The sequence below is a fragment of the Dermacentor albipictus genome, chromosome 3 (assembly GCF_038994185.2).
Source record: "Dermacentor albipictus isolate Rhodes 1998 colony chromosome 3, USDA_Dalb.pri_finalv2, whole genome shotgun sequence".
NCBI classification, from domain to species: Eukaryota; Metazoa; Arthropoda; class Arachnida; order Ixodida; family Ixodidae; genus Dermacentor; species Dermacentor albipictus.
The window spans coordinates 144,189,403-144,214,347 of NC_091823.1; the positions used below are offsets into that span (position 1 = coordinate 144,189,403).

General features: G+C 45.2%; 1 long non-coding RNA gene across 1 annotated transcript; it reads left to right on the top strand.

The window, feature by feature from the left end:
- Positions 1-16,881: 16,881 nt before the first annotated feature.
- Positions 16,882-21,305, top strand: LOC135905318 (uncharacterized). Its single transcript, XR_010565381.2, has 4 exons — positions 16,882-17,203; positions 18,417-18,470; positions 19,533-19,723; positions 21,062-21,305. It is a non-coding gene; the product is annotated as an uncharacterized lncRNA (long non-coding RNA).
- The last annotated feature ends 3,640 nt before the right edge of the window (positions 21,306-24,945 follow it).

Genomic DNA, 24,945 nt, shown 5'->3' on the forward strand with positions numbered 1-24,945 from the left:
ACCAGCAAACAGATCAGGCTAAACTAGGTTGTTGCGGGCACCGCAAACGTTATCGTCGGCAACCTGCGCTACGCGTAGCGATCCTGCCGGAACGGCAGCAGCCACCAAGGTGGGCGCAGTTGAGGCTGCCTCACTCTCTCCGGACCCTGTGGGCGCTAGCAACAGTCAGCGTATCTCAGACCCAAAGGCAGCCCCGTTGACCGCCGGGCTAGTGGGCGCAGGGATCGCGTCCTCCAAGGAGAGACACCCTCGCAAAACTTCTCGCTCGCAAGAACGCATGTCCGGCGCCTCACAAGAGACAATGGACAGTACACCTATCCTGATGGTGCACCAGGTGCCTGAGAAGCGGCGAGGTTCGCGCGACCGCTCTAGAAAGGACAAACCCCGCATTACAGGGCCTCGAAAGAGCTCCGTAATCTAAGGCAACAGTTGTGTTTTTGTACACAGAGTACCAATTTACTTTCAGTATGGCTACTCAAATTATAGAATGGTACGTCAGAGGTCTTCTTAGAAATCTCGATGACGTGCAAGGAGTTATCCACGAAGATAATCCAAAAGTACTGTGTGTAGAGGAAACGCCATAAAATCGGAATGCACAAACTTTCTCCGACAGCATGTTACGTTTTGCAAAGGTCGCGATGACGTTCTCGCATCATCAGGTGGTGTTGCCATTGCAATTCAAAAAAGCATAGCGTGTCAACGCTTCCAGCTGCGAACGCGCCTAGAAGCAGTGGTGATTCGAGTTTTTCGCCTAAACACACTCATCATCATTTGCTCGCTTTACATACCTCCGCATTACCACTTACACAAACATGAATTTCAGACATTTATGGATGAATTACCAGCATCGTATCTTGGCAATTTCAATGAACGGTAGCCTGGGGGGTGAGTCTCGCATAGAGGCGAGAGGTCGTGTTCTTCAACAGTTTTTCTTTTCTTCTGATGTATGTCTCTTGAATAAGAAGGAACCTACATATTACTTTCGTGCAAACAGAACCTTTTCTTCAGTTGACCTTAACACAGTTTCCTTGCCAATATTGCCTTAATTTGAATGGGAAGTTACCAGAAATTTTTATGATAGGGACCACTTCCCCATACTACTGAGAACATCCAAAGGAAACGAATCTCTACCACAGGCCTGCCCGTGGAACGTTGATAGAGCCGATTAGGAGAAATTTCGAACTCCTGCTAATGGTATCTCGTGGGTTGACATTTCTTCACAGGAATTTATGCTGCTGTGGAGTATTTTACTGCCTTAATCATTCATGCCGCTTCTAAGTGCATATATAAAGTAAGTGATGTGGCATGCACACACGGTGTCCCATGTTGGAACGACGAATGTGGGAACGTTCGCAGGAAACAGAAGAAAGCGTGGGGGTTACGACGAGCTTCTTCTAGGGGGAAGAATTTGATATATTTTAAGATGCTATACTCCGAAGGCAGGACAACGCCCCGACAGGACTGGAGAGAAAGTGGGCAGAAGTTTTCATCGAGTATCAACTGGTATACAGATTAGTCCAAAGTCTGCAACAGGGTTACCGAGGTAAGAAGGCGGCAAACATATTCCCTCCCTTTGGTCAACACAGAGGGCGATAGCTTGGAAGACCAAGCGAACCTGCTGGGCGCACATTTGGAACATGTTTCCTGCTCAGCGCACCCCCCCCCCCCCCCCACTATCCAAAAACATTTAAACTATACGAGGCCAGGATAGACACAAACTGAAAGAAAATGCAAAAAATACGAGGCATATAATGAGCCATTTTGTTTAGCTGAGCTACAGGCATCACCAAAAAGCTCCAATAAATCTGCCCTTGCTGCCGACCATGTATTGTATGAATTGTTGAAACACCTACCCATAGAAACATAAAAAAACATCCTTTCCTTCTGCGACGCTGTATGATCTTCCGTTGAGATCCCGTCTGCCTGGAAAGAGGCCATGATAATTCCTATTCTGAAGGAGGGCAAACATCCGCCGCGTGTCTCGAGTTACCGGCCTGCAGCACTAACAAGTTGCCTCTGCAAAGTCTTCAAAAAAACGATAAATCGCTGCCTACTAAATTTTTTTAAATCGAACAAACTGCTTGACCCATATCAGTGCGGATTTCACAGTGGTGGATCAACCATTTACCATTTGATCCGTCTTGACACGCAAATTCGTGAAACTTTTGCTCACAGACAGTCGTTTTTGTCAATTTTTTTTAAATATGAAAAAGGCGTAGGACACAACTTGGCGCTTTGGAATCCTCCGTGGCCTGCCTGGAACGGGAATCCGATGCCATTTATTGAATGTGATTCAGAGTCACCTCTCCCATCGCACGTTCCTCGTTAGAGTAGGAAACGTAATGTCTCGTTCTTTTACGCAAGAGGCTGGTGTTCGCCAAGGTGGTGTGCTCAGCTTCGCTCTTTTTTGTGTCAAAATAAATTCAGTCCACAATTTGTTACCACGTACTGTTTTATTCTGTATATGTGGATGACATAAAGATAGGTTACAAATAATGTAATCTTAGTATCTGTGAGCGACAAGTACAGCTTGGCTTAACTAAATTGTGTAAGTGGGCAGATGAAAATGGTTGTAAAACATACTTTAAAATTGAGTTTTTTTTGATCACACGAAAAGGGACGAGAAACAGTGGCAAGACGCGGACACAGTGCTACTGAGGTTTTTTTTTCTAGCACTGTGTCCGCGTCTTTCCACTGTCTCTCGTCCCTTTTCGTGCACTAAAAAAAACTCAGTTACGGAATACCAACACGCCCTAACCTATGCTCTTTCAAGCTCTAAAAATTACCTGCGTCTTGTCCTCTAACAGGAGAGGTGTAATGACAGGCCCCATAATATTGTTGCAGGATGATGATGATGATATGTGGGGTTTTATGGCGCAAGGGCCACTCATGGCCAAAGAGCGCCAGGCAATGTTTTAATGGAGTCAGTGATGCAAGTAATGATCAATGGCGTCGTGGTTGGCTATAATAATGGAACCTGGCTGTATAGGGGCCTTAAAACAATAGTAAAATTAATATATATCTATTAAAATTGTCACAGTGACTTTTAAGGTGTACTATGAATTTAAAAGATATGTTATCATGTAGGGATGGAATAAAATATGTAAATGCCAATAGCACTATTGCCTCAAGAGGCCCTTAAGTGCAAGGGCCTGTAGGCACGTGCTCTACAAATTGCTACTATCGCAGCAGCAGCGTCTGGTAAGATGCTGTGCTACGAATCTCTTCGGCCTATAACTTGCAATGAATTAACATTTTCCAGATAGTTAAAAACTGACTTTCTGTGAAAAAATGGGTCAGCACCAAGCAACATTGCAGGATGAAAAGGAATGTTTTGTCGGTAGGCTAGAGGGAAGTGTTTTTTTCCTTTCAGTTTCCATTTCTCTACACTCCAGCAAGACATGGAGGACGGTTAGTGTCTTGCCACATCTACAGCATATGGGAGGTTCGCTACCGGTCAAGAGATAAGAGTGCGTGCCATACGTATGACCTATCCGAAGGCGGCAGAAAAGGACCTCGATTCGCCGTATTTTTGTTATCGGTAGGAAATTTCGTAATTGTGGCTCCATCAAATGGAGTTTATTCGAGGTTTCTGTGTCCCACTTGTGTTGCCAATGCCTTCGAAGTTTTTTGCGCAGAAATGGCTTTAAGTCTGAGGCAGGGATACCTACGGAACAGCTGCCAGCTTTCGTTGCAATGGATGTGGCAATTCCATCTGCAAGCATGTTGCCCTTAATGTCTCTGTGCCCAGGAACCCAACATATTATGACGTGCTGATTAGATGTATATGCTGTGCACAGGAGCGAATATAACTCATTGAGTACAGGACTGTTGCGTTTCTGGAGTGACATTAGAGATTTTACGACACTAAGGGAGTCTGTGAATATAATAGCCTTTTGCAATTTCATTTTCTTGATATGTTTAACAGCTGTCAGTACAGCATATGCCTCAGCAGTGAATAAGCTTGTTTCTGGGTGCAGGACGTTGGAGTCTGAAAATGATGGACCGATGGCTGCATACGAAACGCCGGCATGCGACTTTGAGGCATCTGTGTAAAATTCCTGGCAAGAGTACTTCGACTGAAGTTCAAGAAAGTGAATTTCAATGTGTACCTGGGGAGCGTTCTTCGTTATTTCAACGAACGAAGTATCACACTCAATGAGCTGCCATTGCCACGGCGGACATAGCATGACAGGAGCCATAAGAGGATTTTCAAAAAGTGGAACATCCATTTCTTGACTGAGTTTCCGTACACGCAGTGAGAAAGGTTCTCCAACTGCCGGTCGATTATTAAATAAAGTTGCAGATGTCATGTTGTTTACACTTGCATAAGAGGGATGCTCACGGTTTGCATTTACCTTCAGAAAATACATAAAACTTGAGTACGACCTCTGAAGACGAAGCGACCACTCATTAGCTTCAACGTAAAGACTCTCCACGGGACTTGTCCTGAAGGCACCGGTCGCCAGGCGGATACCTTGGTGATGGACAGGATCCAGCATCTTCAATGCACTAGGGCTAGCCGAATGATAAACTATTGCCCCATAATCTAAGCGTGTTCGAATGAGGCTCTTGTAAAGGTTCAGGATGCATTTCTTATCACTACCCCACGTTGTGTGTGACAAAATTTTAAGAATGTTCATGGTTTTTAGGCATTTGTTTCTGAGGTACTTCAGGTGTGAAATAACGGTTAATTTCGTGTCTAAAATAACGCCTAGAAATTTGTGTTCTGTGCTCACAGGTATGTGCTGTCCCTGAAGTTCGACTTCAGGATTTGCTATGAGACCTCTTTTTTGAGTGAAAATAACACAGGTACTCTTGCTGACATTGAGCGTAAAGCCATTTTCATCAGCCCACTTTGACACCTTGTTTAAACAAAGCTGTACTTGTCGCTCGCAGATAGCGAGATTACATGACTTAAATCCAATCTGAACGTCATCAACATATACTGAATAAAATATACTACGCGGTATTGATGAGCGCAAGGAATTCATTTTTATGATAAAAAGTGTGCAGCTAAGCACGCCACCCTGCGGTACCCCAGTTTCCTGTAGAAATGGTCTCGAGAGGACATTACCAATTCTGACACGGAATGTGCGATTAGATAAATAGCTTTCGATTACATTAAGCATTTTTCCGCGGATGCCCAACTCTGATAAGTCACGTAGAATTCCATACCGCCACGTGGTGTCGTAAGCCTTTTCCATGTCTAAGAATACAGAAAGAAAGAACTGTTCGTGTATGAAAGCATCCCGAATATATGCTTCAATGCGAACGAGGTCGTCGATCGGCCTTCCCTAAAACCACACTGATAGGGGTCAAGGAGCTTGTTTGATTCAAGGAAGTGCAAGAGCCTGCGATTTATCATTTTCTCAAAGAGCTTACATAGACAACTTGTGAGTGCTATGGGCTGATAGCTTGCCACAGAGGACGGATCTTTACCTTGTTTCAAAACAGGGACTACTATCGCCTCTTTCCATGCCAATGGAATGTCTCCTGTTTCCCAGATAGTGTTGAAAATAGACAACAGAGCCATCTGAGTGTCAGGGTGAAGATGTTTTGTCATTATGTACATGACTCTGTCGGCTCCTGGTGCCGATTTCGTGCAGCCGTTCAAGGAAGCTTTGAACTCAGCAATGCTAAATGGATGATTGTACGGTTCACTTCCGCTAGCTTTACGGTTCAGTGCCCTACTTTCAGCTATCTGTTTACCGTATTTTCCGGTGTATAAGACGCGGTTTTTTTCCAAAAATCTTGCTGGTGCGTCCTATACAAGGGTGCGTCTTATATGCGAATTTTTCGTTTTTTTTTTGCGGGTTCAGAAATTACTCAGGTTCATGCTCAAGCTTTCTTCACCGAAAAAATATCACTACCAATGATGCGGTAGTAGCACGGTTAATACTTCAATACGGGGACCGCCGTGCGCAACTTTTTTTAGGTGAACTTTATCATGAAACGGCAGGGATGACGACTTCCAGAATCGCAAACACGTGGTCGTTTCGCAGGCGCAAGCAAAAGTAATGTGAAATTCCCAAAGATGGCGACAGTCGCGCTTCTCGACATTGTCAAGACAAGCCAAGCCGGCGTTCTTTTTTAGTCATTCTTTGCAACTTCGCAACCGTGTACGTATTACGTCTGTGTTGGTGACTTCGGCGTGTGTTTTCCACTACCTACACCTGTCGTGCTCGGTCTTACTACAGTATGCCACCGAAGTTGCGCAAGAGCTACACCGCAAAGTTCAAATTATCTGCGGTCGAGTATGCTACCGAAAACGGAAATCGGGCTGCGGGCCGCCATTTCGACGTCACCGAGAAGATGATTCGCACGTGGCGACAGTCGTCCGCCAAACTGCAGGCGATGAAGAGCGGAAAGAAGGCTGACCGCGGGAAGAAGGCGCGGTGGCCTGAACTTGAAGACCGGCTCCTCAAGTGGGCTCTTGAACAACGGGCTCAAGGTAGGGCTCTGTCAACCATGCAGTTGCGCTTGAAAGCACGCACTTTGGCGAGTGAAATCGGTGCCGCTGATTTTGTTGGTGGGCCGTCATGGTGCTATAGATTTATGCAGCGCAAAGCCTTGTCAATAAGAGCGCGAACGACAATGTCTCAACAACTACCAGACGATTTCGGAGAGAAAGTGGAGAAGTTCCATGAATTTGTGAAGAAGGAAGTCGAAAAGAATAACATCATCGACAGCCACATCGTAAACATGGACGAAGTGCCTCTAACATTTGACATCCCTATGTCAAAAAGTGTCGTTCAGAAAGGTGATAAGACTGTCACAGTACGAACAACTGGGCACGAAAAGTCTCACTTCACTGTCGTACTTGCGTGCTGTGCTGACGGAACAAAGCTGCCGCCGATTATAATTTTTAAAAGGAAAACGATGCCAAAAGAAAGCTTTCCGCCTGGTGTTATTGTCACAACTAACCAGAAGGGCTGGATGGATGAGCAAATGATGGGAGTTTGGCTCGAAAAGTGCTTTTCGAAGCGCCCGGATGGATTTTTTCACTACCGGAAAGGCCTTCTGGTTATGGATAGCATGCGGGCGCACATTACTGACTTGACACTGAGGCAAATCAAGGCGAAGAACTGTACCCCTACAATAATACTCGGTGGTTTAGGGAAGGTTCTACAGCCTTTGGATATTTCCGTCAATCGCAGCTTTAAAGCTATTTTGCGACGTATTTGGGAGGCGCGGATGACGGAAGGCGAGCGCAGCTACACCGCAACTGGACGCACGAGGCGCGCTTCTTACAGCGAAGTTGCGAAGTGGGTCCATGGGGCCTGGAGTGCTGTTAGAGTGGCAACCATAACTGCAGGGTTCCGGAAGGCTGGCCTGCTAGCTTCATCGCCAACCGAGCACGACGACAATCAGACCAGCGGTTCTGAGTATGAAGAGAATGCTTCAGCCGCGTTGCCTCCAGAAATGGGCGAGCTTTTTGAGAGCGCATCCGAAGATGAAGACTTCGATGGCTTTAAGCAAAAATAAAATGTTGTTATGGACATATCGGAGAGTTCTTTCGTCGTATTTTTCTTTCTTTTTTGCTAAAACGTGGGCGGGTATGGCGTGAGTGTTGCCTTTTGCGATCACTTAGCGTTGCTTAAGAGCTTCTCACAGGCCGCCGCGGTGGCTCAGTGGTTATGGTGCTCGACTGCTGACCCAAACGACGCGGGTTCAATCCCGGCCGCGGCGGCTAGAATTTATTTGAAGGAGAAATTCTTGAGGCCCGTGTACTGTGCGATGTCAGTGACCGTTAAAGAACCTCAGGTGGTCGAAATTTCCGGGGATTTTCACTACGGCGTCTCTCATAGCCTGAGTCGCTTTGGGACGTTAAACCCCATAAACCATAAACCAAGAACTTCTCACAGATAGGTAGGTAGGTGGGTAGCTCTACGGAGTTTTTATGCGATCAGATGAGTCCACCCATGGTTCATTTCGCGATGGTCGATCAAGCGTGTTTAATTAACCCTGATTAGCCTAAGTGGGTAAATTGGGGTGCGTCTGATACACGGGTGCGTCTCATATACCAACTTTTTCAATGAGAGCCTTCATATATGGCGAGTGCATCGTATACAAGGGTGCGTCTTATACACCGGAAAATACGGTATGTTGCTGGAATGACTGCGAGTGGTTCGCAGAGCTAGAAACTCGCTCGAAGTGTCCTCCCAGAGCGTTCGCCTGGTCTTGAAGGCTGTGGCCTTCATCATCAACCAAAGGCATGTTGTAGGTTTGTGGAGTAGTTAATTTTCTTAGCCTGTTCCAGACTTTTCCTTCTTGTGTATAGGAATTTATGCTTGTGACGTATTTTTCCCAGCTTTCTCTTTTAGCGATACGACGCGTTCGTCTGCCTTTGGATTTCACGTGCTTAAAGTTGATGAGGTTTTCTGCCGTTGGAGATTGAAGTAGTAAACACCAGGCTTTGTTTCGCTCCTTACGCGCATTCTTGCATTGCTCATTCCACCACGGCACGCGCCTCTTTTTTGCAGTCCCCTTCGATTGTGGAATGCAGTCTATTGCAGCGTCAATTATAAAAGCGGTAAAATAAGCAATAGCATTGTTCACACTAAAATCTTTAAAAGTGTTTCGCTGCATCTGGGTGATTTCCTCAAATTTTTTCCAATCTGCGGATGCAACTTTCCATTGAGGGGGGTGTGGCAGGAATTCATTTTGTTCTAAAGCTTTGAGGCAGATGGGAAAATGATCACTCCCATATGGGTTTTCGACTACCTCCCATTCTAGGCAAGGTACAAGTGTAGCCGAGCAGATAGCTAAATCTATCGCAGAGTATGTGCCATGTGTTGTGCTATAGAATGTCGGCTCCTTTTTATTTAATATGCATGCACTTGAAGAAACAAGGAAATTTTCTATTAAGCGGCCTTTGGCATCGCATCGAGAGTCTCCCCAGAGAGTATGGTGCGCGTTGAAATCCCCAACGAGTACGTAGGGCTCAGGCAGCTCATCGATTAGACTAAGAAATTCTGTTCTTTGGAGTCGATAATGGGGTGGTATATACACAGAAGAGATTGTAATGAGTTTACCTAACAGTAAGGCTCGAACCGCAACTGCCTCCACAGGCGTTCGGAGTTCCAAGGCCTGGCATGCTACGCGCTTATCAACTATAATCGCGACACCACCGGACGAAGCAAAAGCATCGTCACGGTCCTTGCGAAAAATGTTAAATTGGGGTAGAAATCCTGTCTGTGTAAGTTTCAAATGGGTCTCTTGTACACACAGCACCTTTGGATTATATTTACGCAAGAGTTCCTTGACATCATCGAGGTTATGTAGGAGACCCCTGACGTTCCATTGTAATATTTGTGTCTCCATAGCTAATAGTGTGTGTGTGTGCTGTGTGTTAAGAGAGGAAACTGGATTTAGATTACACTACCTTCCCAGGCCCTGTAATGCGGAGTTTGTCTTTCTTGCCGCCGTCCTGAGACTGGCGGCGGTCCTTGGGCGCTTGCTGCGCCGTCTGGCTTGAAGTAGTGTCCATTGCCTCTTGAGAGGCACTGGACGTCCGCTCTTGTGAGCGGCGCGTTTGTCGTGAAGGCTTCACCTGAGCAGATGAGACCTTCGTGCCTACCAACCCTGAGGTTGATGGGCCCTCTTTCTGTGACGGCGAGGCAGCGTTGACTGCTATCGCCGAGGGGGCTGGTGGCACAACCTCGGCCACACTCTTTGTGGGCCGGGCTGATGCCAGAGTCTGCTGCAGCGTTGCCCCCTTGTGCGCCGCACCAACATAGCCTGCGGTATAAATGAATGAAACACGTTTCCGCGCTTCTTGAAACGATATATTCTCTAACTTTCAGTGTAATAATATCCTTTTCTTTTTTCCACGTCGGACATGGTCGGGAATATGTGGCGTGATCACCGTCGCAGTTCACACAGTGGAGTGCGCCAGTGCAGTTGTCGGAAGCGTGCTCTTGACCACATTTTGCGCATGTGAGACGGCCTCGGCAGCTTTGTGAGCCATGGCCAAATCTTTGACATTTGAAACATCTACGTGGATTTGGAATGTATTGTCTTACTCGTGTTTTTGTGTATCCTGTATCGAGAGATTCTGGCAGAACACATGTAGCAAACGTGAGAACGAGATGTTTTTTAGGAATTTCTTTGTTGTCGCGCTTGATCGTTATTCTTTGTACTTTGACAACTTCTTGTTCCTTCCATCCTTCGAGTAGTTCTTCTTCACTAAGGTTCAAAAGATCGCTGTCTGATACCACACCTCTGGATGTGTTCATAGATCGATGTGGCGTCACTGTGACTTCGACATCACCAAAAGCCAGAATATTTGAAATCTTTTCACGTTGGAGCTGGTCACGTACTTCAAGCAGTAGGTCGCCGCTAGCCATTTTAGTAATCTTGTATCCAGGACCAAGAACATCGGTGAGAACTTTCGCAACGGTGAATGGTGAAAGGGTTCTTACTGTCTTATCAGGGCACTATGTACGACGTGGTAGCGTGGGAAGGATTCCTTGCGTTGGACAGAGAATTGAAAAGTTTCTTCGGTGCGCCCTCTTTTCGAAAGAGGGCGATCAGGAAGTCGGGGAAAGGTGCTTAAAGCCATTAATAACTTATTACATTTCGGCAGCTATGTCAGCCACCCACCACCGAGCCCAACAAGGGGACGCTGCGAGACCCGAAGGAAACGCAGACGCCAGCAGTACATAGCTACTATAACCCAATATAATAGATCCAAGGTTGGATGAACTACACCAGGTTAACCCTCGCTGTCTGGAGAATTGAAAGTAAACGAAGTGAGAAGAAGACAGGAAAGGTGGAAAGTGAGAGAGAAAGACGAAGGTTTAAGAGAGAGAAAGATAGGAAAAGGCAACTACCGATTTCCCCCGGGTGGGTCAGTCCGGGGGTGCCGTCTATGTGAAGCAGAGGCCAAAGGGGTGTGTTGCCTCCGCCGAGGGGCCTTAAAGGTCCCAACACCCAGCATCAGCTCAACCCCCAGGATCCCCCTTTCCCCAGACACGGCTAAGCCGCGCACGGCTACACGCGGGAGGGTCCAACCCTCGTGTGCTCGGGTACGTGGTGTCGCAACACACCAAACGCCTGCTGACGCAGACGCCCCTGCGGGGTATTGTTGCAGGAAGAAAGGAGGCCCACGAGTGTAAAATAATGTATATTTACAACTGAGGTTAATGGCGTTCAGGCAAGTGTCAGACTTCGTCTTCTTCTCGTCCAATCCAACTTCTTCCTTGCCTTCACCGTAACATCACCCTCCCATCGCAGTAGATCCGTCCCGGTGCAAGTTATAGAGCATCACCTAATATGGGGACATAGGGCTTCAGCCTGGTGACGTGAACAACATCGCTGGTGACGTTGGAAGGCACTGAAGGCTGACCGACTGGGGCGATCTCGTATGTCACGTCGGACAGTTGGCTTTAGATCTGGTACGCACCAGAATTACGGCAAAGTAGTTTTTCCGACAAGCCGACGTGACGTGAAGGCGTCCCGAGAAGGACAAGGGAATAAGGTGAAAAATGGAAGTTTCGGTGCCGAAGGTCGTAGCGTCGCTTTTGAGAAGCTTGCGAGACTGTGAGGCGATGACGGTAGACTTCTCGGGCCTGGGCGGCTAAGTCAATAGCATCGCGAGCGTAACTGGTGCTGGGTGACTGTATTGCGGAAGGTGCAACGTGTCAAAGGGCAAGGTGGGGTCGCGGCCGTACAGCAGGTAAAATGGTGAAAATGCGGCAGTGTCGTGATGGGACGAGTTGTATGCGAAAGTGATGTATGGTAAAGCGACGTCCCAGTCGCGGTGATCGTCGGAAACGTACATGGCCAGCACTTCAGTTAGCGTGCGGTTGAATCACTCGGTGAGGCCGTTCGTTTCAAGGTGGTACGCGTTAGTAATCTGGTGTTCTGTAGAACAGGAGCGCATCAGATCGTCGATGACCTTCGATAGAAAGTAGCGGCCACTATCCGTCAGCAACTGGTGAGGGGCGCCATGGTGCAGGATGATGTCGTATAGTAAGAAGACGGCGACATCTGTAGCGCAGCAGGTTGGTAGCGCTCGTTTGATGGCATTTCTCGTGGCATAATCGGTTGCTACAGCAATCCATTTGTTTCCTTTGCTGGAAATGGGAAAGGGGCCAAGGAGGTCTAGGCCCACCCGGAAGACGGGCTCTGCAGGGATATCAAGTGCTTGCAGCAAACCAGTGGGAGGCATAGCAGGCGTCTTGCGGCGCTGACACAGGTTGCAAGAAGCGACATAACGGCGCACAAAGTGATAAATACCGGGCCAGAAGAAGCGTCACCGTAGGCGGTCGTATCTACGAGTGTTGCCCAGTTCTGCAGCAGTAGGAGCGTCGTGAAGTTGCTCGAGCACGGCTAGTCGAATGTGCTTGCGAACGACTAGGAGGAGCTCCGGGTCGTCAGGACGAACGCTACGACGGTATAAAGTTCCATCGCGCAAGGTGAACATCCCGAGGGACGGGTCATTGGGCGAGGACCTTAGGCGTTCCATAAGTGTTCGAAGAACAGGATCTTTGCGCTGCTCGTCGCCAATATGCAGGAAGCCGGAGAGGGATAGAGCACTGATGTTCGAGTCTGCATCGGTATCCTCCGGTTGATCCACGGGATTGCGGGACAGGCAGTCAGCCTCTTTATGCAGGCGCCCTGACTTATTCATAATAGAAAATGTATATTCTTGTAGACGCAAGGCCCAACGTGTAAGTCGTCCAGTTGGGTCCTTCAAAGGGGAGAGCCAGCAGAGGGTGTGATGATCGGTTACGGCGCAGAAGCTCCGACCGAAAAGGTACGGCCGAAATTTTGTGACCGCCCATACGAGCGCGAGACATTCTCAGTAATGGAGTAATTTCGCTCGGGCGTAGAAAGAAGGCGGCTAGCGTAAGCGATGACATGGTCTTGGCCCTGTTGACGCTGAGCGAGGACAGCGCCGATGCCATGACCACTCGCGTCAGTTCGTACTTCAGTGGTCGCAGAAGGTTCAAAGTGCGACAGAATTGGGGAAGTTGTAAGGCGCTCAATCAAGGTAGAGAACGCTTTCTCCTGCAGTGGTCCCCAAGAGAAAGAGACGTCTTGCTTAAGAAGGTCAGTGAGAGGGTGAGTTATGTCGGCAAAAATTTTCACAAATCGCCGGAAATAAGAGCATGAGCCCAGAAAACTACGGACATCGTTTGCGGAACAAGGTACAGGAAACTTTCGCGCGGCGTGAACTTTCTGTGGATCAGGTTGGATTCCGGCGTCGTTTATGAGATGACCGAGCATGTTATTTCACGGCGACCGAAATGGCACTTGGAAGACTGTAGCTGAAGGCCAGCCCTGCGAAACACGGAAAGTATGGTTGTGAGTATGGTTGTGAGCAGATGGTTCTCAAAGTTCGGCGAAAACAAAATCACACCGTCGAGGTAACACAGGCATGTAGACCACTTCAAGCCGCGCAAGAGAGTGTCCATCATGCACTCGAATGTAGCTGGCGCATTGCATAGTCGAAACGGCATGACTTTAAATTGGTACAGACCGTCCGGTGTGACGAAGGCGGTTTTCTCGCGGTCCATCTCATCGACCCTAATCTGCCAATAATCGGAGCGAAGGTCAATTGATGAAAAGTATTGGGATCCGTGAAGGCAGTCAAGAGCGTCATCAATACGAGGCAGGGGATAAACATCCTTCTTTGTTATCCTGTTGAGGTGACGGTAGTCAACGCAGAAGCGCCACGAGTTGCCTTTCTTCTTTACTAAGACAACTTTACTAAGCCCATAGGCTAATTGAAGGTTCAATGATGTCCTTGTCCATCATCCTGTCTACCTCTTTATCTATGATGTCCCTTCCTGTTGCGGAGACACGATATGGCCACCTGTGAATGGGGCTGGCGTCACCGGTGTTCATGCGATGCGTGACAACAGATCTCTGGCCTAGTCGACGGTCGTCCAAGTCCAAGATGTCCCGATAAGATGACAGGAGGTGACGAAGAGCTGCTGTTTGCGCGGAAGGATGGTCAGGGTGCGATCACCTTGGAAAAATTGTCCGTAGGCGTCGAGTACGGAGGAGTGGGCGACAATGGTCCATTGGTACTGAGGAAGGATTCAGAGGGCAAAGAAGAAACCTCAAATTCTTCCAAAGGAGTGATATGCGCTAGGGCGATACCGTGTGGCAGCACAAGGGACGAAAATCCAAAATTGAGGATGGGCATGCGAGTGCAGTTTTCGCGGATCCCGACTAAGGTGCTCGGCAGGGAAATATTGCGCGACAAAACCACGTCATTAAGCGGCGACACTACGTAGTCGCCATCGGGCACGGGAGGACAGGGCGTCAGGAGGACATTTGTAGCCGCTTGTGGAGACAGCCTTGCAAACTCAGCAGAACACAAGTGGTGTGAAGCACAAGTTGTGTCTGCAGGAAGCGGCAGATCCAACTGTGCAACACCTGCGGAGCAGTCAATTTGGGCAGAGTGCTTCGAAAGGAAGTCAAGGCCGAGAATTAGGTCCTGCGGACAGTGTTCAAGGACGATAAATAGAACAAATGTATAATGGCCCCCAATGGTCACACGTGCTGTGCACATTCAAAGCATAGGTGAAGTACTGCCATCGGCGACTCACACAGTGCCCAGTACGGCGGGAGTCAGAACCTTCTTGAGCCTTCGGCGGAGAGCAGCGCTCATAACTAAAAGCTGCGCTCCTGTATCAACGAGAGATCTAACAGGAACGCAATCAACTTCAATGTCCAGTAGGTTTCCACATGTAGGCAGGGTCAACATAGGATTTGTGGGCCGGGTCGTAGTTGTAGCTTCACCTTCGGGAGCTGCACCGCCTAGTTTCCCGAAGCGAAGCGACCGGTTGCAGAAGGGGCACTCTAAGAAAAAAGAGAGTAAAAAGTGAGTCACGGCAACTTGACTCTCTTTTTTCTTCCGAAGACCCACTTTTGCGCGAGTAGAGTCAGAAAGAAGAGTCAACATTCCCGCATGGGTCGTTTGACTCTCAATAGCACGCTAAGAGTCATGGAAGATCGCCATTCCTCTGATATTCGAGATGAGTCTGGCGAGAGAAAGATTTTAATGCAGGAGAAGAAATACCAGATAAACTCTTCTGTTTTAGGCAGGCCCTCGGGTTCCTGTCCTGGTTGTAATGCCGTGTATCATTCTTTCATCCTTGTCATGTTCTGCAATTACTTCGAACTCTATATAATGATTTTCCTTGACCATGTTTGTTGATACCTCACACGCTTAAGCAATAGCTGGATTCCCATGATAAGGAAAACTTGGATTTGTCACACTGGATTCTGACCATAAGTAAATCTGAAAAAAAAAGTATTGGCTACTAAAGAGAGCACAGCAAAGAGATAAGTTCAGTAGGTGCAGTCAATAGTGTCGATTGTAAATGTAATTCCGCGACTTAAACTAAATTTTGAAGATTTAAGTTCCAAAATCAATATCTTGTTATGAGGCGCACGGTAATGGAAAGCTGCAGATTTATTTTCAGCAGCTCGGGTTATTTAACGTGTACGGAATGCACGGTTACGCGCGTTTTCGCATTCTGCCCCCGTTGGAATGCGACTGCCGCGGTTGTGATTGCACCCGTCACCTCGAGCTCAGCAGCGCAACACCAAAGCCACTGGGCTACCGCACTGCGTTGCGTTCCGCGGCCAGAAACAAATATTAGCGTACGCAACACTGCTTTGGAACCCCCTAGAAATATAAAAACAAAAATACAGCAGTTTCGCCCCAATGCTGCATGAACCACTGCACGAACTATTGCTCGAACCAAGGTTCGTAGTTTCATCGGCTGAATAAACTGCAGTAAACATTCGCTTACTCCTTAAATTAGGAAGCACTGGCTCACGCGCGTACGTGCAAACAACAGATCTCACTCAATGACGGCGAACACTCGCTGTCACAGCGTTGGCGTGACGAAGGGCGCGAACAGAGCGGACCGAACGCTTCTGCTGCCTCTTCCGTCAAAGCGTCTCCGCAAAATTGCGTTATCTGAGCGCCCCCCCCCCCCCTCCCCCCAGCTTTGCGTCCATCGGAAATTATCACCAAAACAGAGCGAGGGTGGAGCAAGACCGGGCTAGAGCAACGGTTAGAGGAGGAGAAGCGCGCTAAACAAGCGCATCCCTCTCCCGGCTTGCGCGCGCTTTATCACGTGACCTCCTATAGATACTTGGGGCGCCCATCGAGCCCGGCTCAGCCTCAAACACTTCCTTTAACGCGAACAGCCAACGGCGCAGGATAGGATCTTATCGCACTTGACTATACGAAAGCTCACGGTAACACCGACAGATATATTTCGACGGTTGTGTCCATATAATTGCTATCGCAAAATTCGCAATAAATAAAAACTTTTACTAAGGACCAACCACGCTGCTTTTCCATGTCGTGATAGAGCGGTGAACGATAGTTCTAGAAAATGTGTTGCTAAATCTCCGCCAAATGACTACGCTCGCATTTGGTGACAACGGCACACAGTCGCAAGAACTTGTGGAGGAAATACCGGAGTTCTGGCAGCTTCAGGTGCACTAGATAATTCAGTAACATGGGCGCCTTTGAAATTCTACCTCACATCAGAGCAAACTGCACTCGACAGAAATAAAGGGCAGCCGCACTGTTATAGCTAAGCAAATTAAGGACAATTACGCCGCGTCTTCACACTTCGAGCATGCTCCGACAGCCCCCCGATAGATATTTCAAACGTAACCACGCTCGGACGAGCAAATTTTGCTTCTGCCAAGTGAACGTAGCGGGTATTTCAACGCGCGTGTTAAATTCATGGCTGTTTCATTCGTGAACATTACTTAAGTGACGTAAAATTGTCAGTGAGCAAAACAATTTTTATTTCAACCCGAGGAAACAAAACCGAAACTAGCGCAACTGTTTTGCTCAGTTGTGCAGATACAAAATGATCCAAAGCCGAAGCCGTCAATAGCATGACGCCATTTTAAAGTTGCGCTGTATCACGCGCGAGTGCGTTGTCGTTGAGTGGTTCTGAAATCGCTGCGTTAGGGGCGACTGCAACCAAGCGTTGCGGCAAGTTACGGTGGGAGCTTCTGTCCGTGCTGTGTGATTGCGACGAGGGGACCGCCGCCAGCAGCAGCGTATCGCCGATTTCGTCTTTCGGTTTGCACTGCATCTTTCATTGTGATATGGGAGATCGCAACGGACAGAGACGACCAGATGCATACGAACCACTACCAGCGGGGACCTGTGACCTGTGCCATATTTATCTTAACGTCTCAGGTAAGCATATCAACTTTTGTTCCGAGTTTACAAACGGCGCGGACTCGGCCCTTCCGGTATGGCTACATTTTGCGCCACGTTTCTCTTGGCAATTCACAGACGTTTCTTGGGCTTGCGTGCGCGTATGTATGCGAAAATACTACTGGCAGACGGAAGCCTCAGGAGAGCATCTGAAATTATTGCAAAGCTGTACTGCCAGGAGAAACACCATTCTTAGCGACTCCGGTGACGAGTGGCCTGTCGCATCGAAAAATCCGTATAATATCAAGTACTGCGTAACTTGAAGTGTAGATACAATACTAGCACCAGTGTGACTTTCGCTGGCGAAGACAGGTAATCGAAAAGACAGCTTGTGTATTCTGAAGATTTACTAGCGCATTAGGTATATTACGGCGAATAATAAAAGCGCTACAACGCTGTATGGCAGTGTGAGGCGATGTGGCAGCACAGATATCTTAAGAGCGGTAAAGCTGCACAAGCATGCACAAGCGAACAGACACAGCGCTTTAAAAGCGCTGAAACAGAAAAAAATTTATGTGCATTTGGTTGTAAGTAGAAAACACAAAACACGTTAGCTGACAATGTAAGCCGATGTATAATGTTATTATTTTTTATGTAATCTTTATTTTCATGGTGGTAAATATTTAAAAGCATGAATTTGCTGCAACCTTTATATAGTAAATCCTACTAGGCGTACAAAACCTGGCTGTGTTATGCACAGAAGATGTGGTATTCCTACTGGATTTTCTATTTTGAGTCCGGTGTTTTATGAAAAAGAGGGTCTTTTTATTTGTAGTCTTATGTTAGTGCAGATATTTGGCAAGCAGAAATGAATTGATTGCAAAGTGGTACCTCCTGGTGATCTGCATATAAACCCAAGTTTATCCTGTCTTGGCTATTGTAATGTGCGTATAACAATTTTAAGTATATACTGCTGTAGTTGGCTTAGTCACTGTCGCGTATTTTGTAAAAGTAGAAGGCTATGATTATTTTACTGTTTTCATGCAGAAATACCTTTCTTTCTTGTACCAAGAAACGCTCACAGCATTGAATGAAATGGAAGTGTGGTGTACTATTCTACTAATTTAATAAAGGAAATTTCGTCTGCACTGCATCAGAGATTAGTTTACTTTCTTTTACTAAACAATGCGTTATCTCCTCTGCTTCTGGTGTTCTGTGTATTTTTGTAATTTTGAAATGTACTTTATTTTAGGTATTCAAGAAATGCCAACATCCAGAAGACGCCATCTTATCCAGCACATTATGGGTGAGACAGATCGTAGCAGGCACTTTCGCATATCTCATTAGCATATGATGCTATTTGTTGTAATTTTTGTGTCCACTTTCCTGGCCTTTATTCATTTCAGCATTATTGTGCAAAAGGTAATACTTTTACATCGAGATAGAGTAATTGTCCAAAGGAGAGACATGACTTGAGGAGACGGCACACATAAGCCTCCTTTGTTCATATCTCTATGTTGCGCAGTTACTCTGTCATTGTCTACCAACAAGCCCAAGTTCTTCATCAGCTACATTTACTAATTCTCCGTTATTACAATTTCATTGATACAACATTGAAAGTACAGAGGTACACAGGAAAACAGAGACTTAAAATGATGAAGAGCCGTAGAACAAGGAGCATCGCTGGAACCAATGTTTCGACAAAAAGAAGGAGATAAGTTTTCTTGTCAAAACATTAGCTCCAGTAAAATTTCTTGTTCTATCACTATTTATGATTAAAAGACAGCATTATTGCTCTTGCTGAAGTATTATGCATTATGGAATAAAAATTAGCAGGGTTAAATGTCAGGAATGTGAAATTTCCTGTGTATTTTAATGCTACAGCGAAAGCCAAAAAAACAAGATGTAGAGAACCACATTGTTATTTGTCACTACCCAATTTGGCCAGCTTCATCAGAGCATGCACTTTGTTGCATTATCGACCACTGGAATTCATTAATTGAATTGCTTCGTGATTACTTATATTTAGAGATGCTGAACTTGTTTTAATGCAGCTTAACATAGTGCGTGTAAAAAATATACAGTGACATTTTAAGAGGCTTGCAGTTGACTAGCAGATCATTTGATGGCATGAGCTCGGGTTTCCACTGAGCTTCCATGTACAAATCGGATGCACATTCTTTTTTTTTCATTGCTTGGATTTTCATAAGCATAAGTACCATTTCTTCTTTGTCGATGTTCTAGTCGTCTTGTGGGACCTAACTGTTTACATTTATTTGTATTGGTATCCATCTTACACAGACAGCTTAACTTTTCTTGTAAATTGTGACTTGGTAGGACTAAGAGCATTTGTGCAAATTTGCTGCAGGTACACTCTGGTGGCTCCCGCCCCTGCATCCTACCACCACTGTGTCCTGACTACGTCCACTAGAGAGTTCGAAGCCTTTGGCGGCTCCTGCCACTGCATCCTGCCACCACCGTGTCCTGACTACGTCCACTAGGGAGTTGGCAGCCTTCGTGATGATGCCAAGCAGGATGGAAGCCGACAGAAAGATTAAGGTAAATACATGTGATTAAGTGGCAACTTTTTGAGTGAAGTGGCTTGTAGCCACTCAGCAATGAAAGAGTTCACTTCAAAGCAGTTTAGACTCCCTGCTATCTGTGCAGGGATGCTCAAGTCCATGCAGTTTGCCTTAGCCGCCAAAAGGCTATGCGGATTACACGAAATGCGCTGCAAATTTTGAAACAAGTAGGAGACCATTGGAAAATTTTTTTTCTTGCTTAACAAAAAACTGCTTTGATAAAGCTTTAGCAATCTAAAAACAATACAGTGTACACTCATACATGGTAGTGGGCATAAATTTACTAGGACTGCCTCAATAGTAAGTATGCCGATAAACACACCAAAACTGACTTTTTTTGCTAGTTCATCCTCATCTCTGTGCACTGCTGCATAATTTATGTTCCTGAAACCAGTTTTTGCATGCAGCACAACTCCTAAATATGTGGATTACATAAATTTGCAGCTTTTGCTGTAAGCCAGATTCATGAAAATAAAGTTAATAGGCCATTTTGTCCATTTTTAATGACCCATAATAAACTGAGCAGTGGCTAATAAGCAGTTCAATTTTTGGTGTAAGGCCTCTCTTTATTGTCCTGAAAAATTTGGCCCCCTTAATGAAGGAACCAATTTTTCTGCTATGCCTTTTATGATGCATAGATTGGTGTATTACACAAAATCTCACTTAGTGCTTGCGCCAGTAAAAAAACTTTTTAAGTTAAGTATTTCTTGAAATTAACATTTGCGCTATATTGAAGGGCCTCCAGTTTTTCAAAAAAAATTTCAAATGGTCGTGTGCCAGGTTGGTACAGCTCGCATGGAATAGCCTACTTACACAAATAGGGAGGGCCATGCCCTCCGTGGTTGCTCAATGGCTATGGTGTTGGGCTGCTGAGCACGAGGTCGCGTGATCGAACCCCAGCCACGGCGGCCGCATTTCGATAGGGTCGAAATGCGAAAACACCCATGTACTTAGATTTAGGTGCACATTAAAGAACCCCAGGTGGTCGAACTTTCCGGAGTCCTCCACTACGGCGTGCCTCATGATCAGAAAGTGGTTTTAGCAAGTAAAACCCCATAATTTAAGTTTTTTAGGGAGGGCGAAGTAAACTTGACTTTATGTTAAGATACTATTATTGATCTACAAAAGACAAAATGAAACATTCCATCCTATAAGCAGCTCTTCACACTCATTTACACTTTTGCACATTTTTATACCTGAAGTCTGGTAGCTTGTGTCTGTTTTCATTATCTGCTATGTTCCGATGGTAAACTAGAGGTTTGCCCTATGGTGAAGAATATTGTGGTGCTTATAGATATCGATCTATGTTTTTCAGGTTGCCTCGAAATTTTACCAAAGCCGTACCGCACACTCGGGCCAGGCCTTTTTGCAAACGGCCTATAACCAGGCTCAAAGCATGAGTGTCGAGTGAGTCCGGAGATCAAGGCAACCTGCTGTGCAACCAGCGTGCAACCTTTGGTGACCCCTCTACATGTTCCACCTATTTCACAGCTGCACCTCAGCTGCAACTTATCCGAACAGCATCACCAACTGTGGTCACTCATCGAACCATGGATGAATGTTGGGGTGGAGTGATTTGAAGAAACATTCTATTTGTCTCTTCAAATTCTTAGCAAATACTTGTGTTATTATAATTAATATGTGTCTTTAGTGCCTAGTTTTTAATGGTTCCTTTCTATTAGAATTCTCACCATCGATTCCTGGTATTATAATGTATGTCTTGATGCCCAGTTTTTCGTAGTTGTTTCGTACTTGTATATGTAATTGATAGGTTCATACTTGTTACACAGAAGGCTAAAATGCAAACTTACCGCATTTTTTTCTTTCTTTTGATAATCTACAGCACTGCAAAGTGTTCAAGAAGTGTAACCTAACGTGGGCTCTTGTGCAGGAAAAATTTAAGAGGAATATAGAGTACTTATTTCAAACACCCATTATTCTTGGAAAAGTCAGGAATATAGGAGCACAAAAAAGAAAATATTAAACTAGAGAAACATGAGTTCCCCTCATAAGTCTGATAATAATGCAACTTCCTTTCACTGCAAAGATACCAGTAATGTACTCGCATACAAGGTTTCAAACAGGAAAGCTATGATGCCCTTGGCATTTCTCAGTGCCTATTTGCCACACTGACGAATGTCAAAGGCATCGTAGGTTTCATGCACGCATTGGTTGTGTTACGCTTTTGAGTATTGCATTTCTCAAACACAAAGGTTTACAGCAGTGCTTTAAATAGCAAGTGCATTTCCTAATTTATTAGTGCGAGAGTAACAGTACAGATCATGTAAAAATTATTTTGCAGACTATATGTCCATGGATGCACGCTTCTGATGACATAGCAGTGACGTGTTCGTGAGATGAATGTCTTTATTTCAGATTTAAATATTGGCTTCCAGGTCTGGGTTAGTCTCCTACACTGAGTAGTCTAGGTCAGAGCCCATTTACTAGAGAAAGTGAATTAAACTAGGAATTATAAACATCAAAAGATCTTGTTTAGGACACCAATAAGACAATCAGCAATGTTCTTTGGTTATTCATTTCCAAATTTGTGAGGATATATTTTATGACTGGTTTCAATATTGTGAGAACAAATATTTGTTTATTGTCACACTAGAGTTGGCTGCCCCCATTTGTATAAAACCCCTTTACAGGCTAAAAATTCAGTGTGTTACCCTATTTACTCGCATAATGATCGCACTTTTTTGTAAAAAAAATTGACTCAAATTCAGGGGTGAGATCATTATGCTGGTTAAATTTCCCGCAAAAAGAAAAAAATATATTATCTGGCATTTACTACGGGATGAAACAGGTCAACAAATAGGCGGCTGCTGCTGTATGTAGTGCAGGACACGAAAAAAAATGGTGGCCGGCAGAGCAAGCCGAACGCGCCGAATGCGTTTTTCTTCTTGTGAGTGCATTACAGTGCATTCAAACAGTTTCTTCCATATTAGTAATGAATAATATCGGCAAGTTTGCGGCAATAACATAGCCATGCCCACTTTGAGGGGACAGAAACAGATGGGCGCGCTTAGCTGCCAGTGACATAGGAACACATGGTGGGCATGCTGCGGAAACTGCGGCATTTGTCTTCACCACTGTCCTAATGTGGCACGTTTCCGCTAAGGGTGGGCGAATATCTTAGCTGCGTTACAAACGTCGGCGAATGAATAGGGTACACTTCTAACGTATCAGTGTAAACGTGGCTGCTATCATTGCCGCTCGCGATTTGTTGCGTGCCCACAAGTGCAGATGAGAAGAATCGAAAGACGCCTTTTTTGTTGTTTTTGTTGACCACAACCATTATAAAGCCTACACACAATAAAGGAAAGTTTGGTTGTAGCTTTTTTTTGTCGTAGAAGTGCGGAAAGTGATGAAAGGAATGAAATGGGGCATCTGCTTAAGAAAGTTTTTTGCATGCAGACTGCTTGGTTTGTCTTGAAGAGTCGTTCGCATAGCAGTCGACAGATGGTAAGCGCGATCATTAGCTAGATTTGGCACATGACACATCGCTGCGGCAAGTTCGAAGTGAAATCATTACATGGGAAATAAAAAAAAATCGAATTTTGACGACAAAATTTAGGAGTGCGATCATTACGCGAGTGCAATCATTATGCGAGTAAATACGGTAATAGGCTGTTTTTAGTTTTGTGCACTCTATGTTAAGGGATGCAAATGGCGACATACAACAGAATGCAAAAATGACTAATGAATTCAAGCAGGGCATGGGGCATTTTAGGCAGATGTGTGCGTGTGCTATTTATAAAGCTCCCCATGGTATGCCTGAAGGCATTTTCTAACACTTTGGTAGAATACACTGACACCCCCTTATTAACTCTTCGAAACAACTTTTTTATATATTTGTACTAGAGATTTGAATATACTGTCATTCATAAAGTGTTTTATTAGATTTAAATTGTCATTTATTTTTGTGTAGCTGCTGTTTTTCAGTTATGTCCTACACAGTGGCAAAATATTTTTGTGGGCACTTTCCTGTGTATAAAATTTTCAGAAATAGCTTCATGCTGTATCTTATTTAGCTACTCGTATACTGCAAAGTGGTGATACCTATCCAAACGGCTTGTACAATTACTGGAACTATGCAAAAATATATTAGGCCACATTAAATAATTTTACAGATTGCAATTTCAATTAGATATCAGCATTCTGCATATCTTGAAGAGTACGTATGCCAAGTTTCGAAGTATAGGACAACTATAAGTGCATAAGGTTATTCTCATGCTATTGTGAGAAAATGCTTTTGAAGTATATTCAATAGTTTTTTTTTTCACAATAGCATGAGAAGTATGCAAGATTAGCGGGCAGGCCTCTCTGCCTGCCTACTAATTTTCCATACTTCTAGTAACTTTACATGCTGTTTGAATAGATATCGGCACTTTGCAGTCTACAAAGAGCGGAGGTAGCTACAGCACACTGCTTTTTGTGAAAATTTACACAAGTGCCCGCAAAGATCAGTGTATTTTCCCATTGTGTAGGACATAACTCAAGAAGCAGCTAAAGAAATACTAATGACATATATGACATCTGCATGAAGAACTCTACAATTTGCTCTCTTTTCAAGCCTCTAGTACGAATAATAAGACTGTTTCGAGTAATATTCAATCAGCAAAACATGCCCCTTGCTATAGTGACCTACAACATAGAAACGCAAATTGAACGCAAGTCTTTTTGTTGAAGCGACTCTGGGCTGTCTTCCCAAGGGCTTCTGTTAACACTGAAATTTCCTGCATTTACCAGAAGTGCAGTACTAAAATGTTTGTGTATGTGCAATTGGTATTGGCAAACTAACAGAAAAAAAGACAGTTCTGTGAAATGAAGAATTGACTATAACTTTGTTCGACATTTACATTTTGACTCCATATCTTTGTTTTGTGCTTTGTACTGAGTGTTTCAGCAGTGACTGCCGCTAAAAATTGAACATAACTGCTTCATGACAATGAGACAATTTTCGCTAACAGAAATTTATAGCAGTGGCAGGCATTATAATTACCGTACTCAATAACGTCTAGTTTGTAAGAACTCAGACTAGCACCAGTTCTGAGATACACAACCCAAAAAGACATGATCGGATAGGTTTATCTTCCACACAGAATTGTCCCATAAAGCTTACAAAATGTTTTGTGGCTTAAGTAATATCTGCAACAGCAAAGCATGTTCCACCAAGTATGGCGATAAATATTT